This window comes from Grammomys surdaster, unplaced genomic scaffold (genome assembly GCF_004785775.1).
Source record: "Grammomys surdaster isolate TR1022 unplaced genomic scaffold, NIH_TR_1.0 197, whole genome shotgun sequence".
In the NCBI taxonomy this organism is placed as follows: Eukaryota; Metazoa; Chordata; class Mammalia; order Rodentia; family Muridae; genus Grammomys; species Grammomys surdaster.
The window spans coordinates 1,739,524-1,744,293 of record NW_021604642.1 but is presented as its reverse complement, the minus strand read 5'-3'; the positions used below and the strand labels follow the sequence as shown (position 1 = coordinate 1,744,293).

General features: G+C 43.6%; 1 pseudogene; it reads right to left on the bottom strand.

Moving 5' to 3' along the window:
• Positions 1-1,996: 1,996 nt before the first annotated feature.
• On the bottom strand, positions 1,997-3,006 carry LOC114623362 (annotated as a pseudogene).
• Positions 3,007-4,770: the final 1,764 nt, after the last annotated feature.

Below are 4,770 nucleotides of genomic sequence, written 5' to 3'. Positions count from 1 at the left end.
TTGGGTACTGGAGATTGAAACCAGGGCCATCTCCTTCCTTTCTTTTTAATTAATACAATATCTCACTAATTGCACAAACTGGATTTGAATTCACTGTGTAGCTCAAGTTGGCCTGAACATCGCAGTCTTCCTACTTTAATCTCCTGGTTTCTGGGATACATAGCTGTGTCACTGGATTCAACTTCCTGCACAGATCTTGTACTCTGTGAACCTGCAGAATTAGCATCACAAGGATGCCACTAAGGTTCACTGCTTGGAAGCTTAGGAGCAGTGCTCTGAACTATACTCCGACTTGCTTGAGCCACAGTTGAATGATTTGCTGAAATGAAGGAAACAGTGACCTGAGATGGCCTGGGCATGGAGTCCACAAGTAGTATCCTGGTGCCTGTCTTTAAGGTATTCTGCCTCCAAGGCCCTGGTATGGCAACCTAGTGAGAGGGACAACCTTAAAGATCTCTGAGATGTCTTCTGCCCTTGCAGCCATTCTTTCATTGTCATAATGAATAGCACTGGCTTCCTCCTGTCTGTTGAATGAAAAAAAATAAAAGGAAAGGAAACTGACTGATCCTAGGTATGATGGAGGAGAAGGTTTATTATAGATCTATGAGAAAGCACAGTCAGAGGCAGAGTCATCTAGGAGAGTTCAGAGTGGACATAACCAGACAGAGCTATGCCATGTGGAGAGATGGATAGTAGAAGGGGGAGAGAGACGAGAGGGAAACGAGGTGTGGCAGCCAGGAGAACCAAAGGTCCAAAGACAGCAGGTAACCAAAATGGTTGGGTTATATAAGGAAAGGCAGCCCAACCACTGGGCTAGAGAAGTTAGGGTAGGGGCTGGGGTGTGCTAGCCAGGAGGGAGGGCCCTGTGACAGGTATGACTGAGGGATGCAGAGAGAACCTGGCAGCAAGGTCCCTTGGATATGTTAAATAGGCACCTTACCATTTGTCCCAAGTATGAAATCTAACATCTATAACAACAATCTCTTTCTTAACAGTTGCTTGCCCAGCTACTCAGTTTTATTCTCTTAAACACACTTCTTTTATTCTTTAAGTGACCAAGCTAAAAGATTTATCAAAACATTTATGTCTTCTTCGTTTTTAAGAAATTAATTTGTAATGGATTATTAAGAATTGCATTTCATTATGGAAATTTCAAACCAAACTTGTTTTTGTTGTTTCTTTCTGACCCTCTTCTTCCCCATTGCATCTCCCTCTCTTCTACCTCCCCTCCCAAATACTGTTTTGTCTTGGGTTTCCATAGTTGTGAACAGACACCAAGGCAAGTTTTATAAGAACAACATTTAATTGGAGTTGGCTTACAGTTTCAGAGGTCCAGTCCATTATCATCATGGTGGGAAGCATGGCTGCTTCCAGGCAGGCACTGTGCAGGAGAAACAGAATTCTGCATCTTGTTCCAAATGCAAACAGGAGAAGATTGGCTTCCAGGCAGCTAGGAAAAGGGTCTCAAAACCCATCCTCATAGTGACACACTTCCTCCAACAAGGCCACACCCACTCCAACAAGGCCACACCTACTCCAACAAAGCCACACCTACTCCAAGAGGCCACACCCACTCCAAAGGGGACACCTCCTAATAGTGCCACTTCCTGGGCCAAGCATATTCACACTTCTTTTTACTTTCATGTCCCATATGACCTTTTGCTCCTAAAAATACCTCTTGCTTCCTCTTGTCTATTCAGTTTAATAGTCTACACCACTCTCACACTTCCTTACGTCCGTACATGCAAACACTCAAAATTAGGATCTACTTCTCTTTAATTATAAAGTTCATCTTTAAATCATCTTTGCCTTCTTGGGCACACCTTTAATCCTAGCACTGGAGAGGCAGAGGTAGGTGGATCTCTGTGAGTTTGAAGCAACATATATGTACATATATGTGTATATATATATATATATATATATATATATATATATATATATATATATATTTCCAGAGCATCCAGAGCATCAAAGAGACCCTGTCCTACTAAACATCCTAGTTCACTGATTTTTTGACAGATAAGGTTTTAATAGAAAATACATGCAATAGCAGCAACACACATGTCTTCAAATTTACACAGCTCTGAGTTTCAGATCTTTGCCTTGGGAGGTGGTCATGCACACATACAATCACAGCATGGTCTCATTCATAGAGTGTCAACCACTCCTGGACTTCATGTTCTTCTGCTGCATCTTCTTCACTTCAGATGCAAACACAGCTTCTGCAAAGGCTGTGGACTTAATGCAGTTGGCCTAAATGGAAATCATATAGTATCCTCCATTCCACAGGAAGGTGTAGGCCACAGTCTGGGTGTGGTCTGGCAGGGCCACATCAGCACAGGTCACAGCCACCATAAGGATAAACATGCTACTTATTTGTTTGAGTGCTGAGCATCTTCAATCACAATACCAGTGTTGGTCCTCTCATTGGCCAAGTTGATGAGGTCACCACCAGAGCCGTGGGAGAACTCAACTGCATAAACCAGACCCTCTGGGTTGACAGTATCAGAGATGTGGGAGATGGTGGTGCCTCAGGTTGCCCCAAGCTTGGCCCCCAACCTGATGTGGATCTGGTCTATAATGCCCAGGATTGTTGTTGTCAGCTCATAACAGAAGGGTTTCCAGGCTTGGCATTCAATTTTGTCACCTACTTCTGAAATAAAGACTTTCTTCTCCCCATATGCAGATTCTTTGAGATAAGGACATTGTTCTTTCCACAACAAATAAAGATGCCTTCATGCTGATGTGCTCCCACCATCACAGTCTTCCTGACTAGTTTCCTCTTTTGTCTCCTGGGTTACTACCTCACCCCAGTTGCCCTCAGACAGGAAACTTTCACTCTTGCCCACTTCCTCCTCTACCTCCTAGGTCCCTGAAGCCTCTGCCTAGACCTCTACCTCCACCAAAGTATCCTTGGCCTCCTTGGCCTTCTTCTCTACTGCCTCTGTCACCAAAGCCTCCTCTGCCACCAGAGACACCTTCATGGAGGCTGAAACCTGGCTTCATCGCTGTGTTCTGGTATCACTGCTCTGGCAATCTGTGATATCTCCCCCTCCACAAGTCTCAGGCTTTTCTAGTTCACTGATCTTAGGTTCTGTCTTCCACAAAGTCCTGGCCTAGGACATGGATGGATTCAGTGAAGTTCTTTACCACTTTGTGACAAGGGTGTCTTTTCCCTAGGTTTCCGCCCAGGGCCTCATCAGAGCAGTCTACACTCTATATCTCGGCCAGTGTTTTTGTCTCAAGAAGACCAGGGCCTTCTCTACACCTTTGCTTCTCTGAGTCCTCACTGGACCTGCCTTTAATGCTCCAACTCAGGACAACAAGGGCTTTTCCTAGCACATACATCAAAACTGTTTCATCATGTTTAGCCATCATTCGAGAAGCTTCCTCCTGCAGTAGATGGGAACTAACACAGAGACCCACACCTGGAGACTGGAGAGAGTGAGAGACTTTGGAGCATTTAATCCTAGATGGGATGTCTTCATGAAACTCATCAGAGCTCAGGGAACCCTGTCTGTCAAAGCCAGAGGGAATGTAAAACAGCAGGAACTAAGGCCTCTTAAACACAGTGGAACTGACAAATGTGAACTCAGTCACTGTAGCAGCATGCACAGGGCCTTCACAGGCCTAGGCCAGATGCAGTACCAGCAGGCAAAGAGGTGGACACAAGCCCCCATTGCTAACCCAGAAGCTATCTCCAATTGATAACTGCTCACAGATGAAAAATTAGTTTTCCCTAAAGGGGTCTTACTGGGTACATAAGCAATACATAAGGGTAGGCTTCTTGCCCACTAGTAGATGGCCAACATGAGATTTTTTTTGTCTCATATTGCTTTTTAAAAAAATCTTACTGGTCTTCTGCTTGTATATTATGGTTTCCAAGTGTGTGTGTGTGTGTGTGTGTGTGCGTGTGTGTGTGTGTGTGTGTTTCTGGTGCTTTAAGTGCCTTGAGCATTTTCACATGGCAGAAAGTAGAAGGACAGAAAGTGATAGAAGCTGTACTCATGGCCAAAGAGAGAGGAAGTGAATCAAGTTCACTCAGCAAGCCTTTCTACAGTAATTCTGCTCTCATGACCTACACACCTTACAGGCCCCGCCTCCCAATATGGCTGCATTGAAGAAAATGGTTCTAGAACATGAGCCGGGGAGATAAACTAATGGCATAACATTATCTGTCTAGGAATCTGTCCATTTCATCTAAGATTTCTTATTTGTCAGTATACAATTGCATACTGTATTTCCAAATTTGCGTATCTACATGGTGGGTAACTAACTGTGCTCTTCCTTTCACTCCTGCTTTTGGTAAACTGAGGCCCTCTGTTTCATGGTTAATCTCACTAAAGTTTGCTCAAGTTTGCCAGTCTTATTAAAGGAGCCTTTTGCTTTTTCTCCATTGCTTTTCTTTTTAGTCTTTCTATTCTATCAATTTCCATTCTAATCTGTATTGTTTTCTTTCTTCTTACTGCAGGCTTAGCTTGCTCCTTTTATTTTTCTTCAGTCAATACCACCAGTTTTCTTGCTATGCCATCCTGCCATCATTAAGAACTGCAGTTCCTCATTTACAAATTGCTAGGACCCACATCACTGGGGGATGAGACAAGAGAATGGAGTGAAGTACTTGGTTCTGGGCCTGGCACAGGGGCAGACATGAACAAATGCTAGCTTTTGTTACTTTTTCCAAAACAGCTTCTTTCTTTCTTTCTTTCTCTCTTTCTCTCTCTCTTTCTTTCTTTCTTTCTTTCTTTCTTTCTTTCTTTCTTTCTTTCT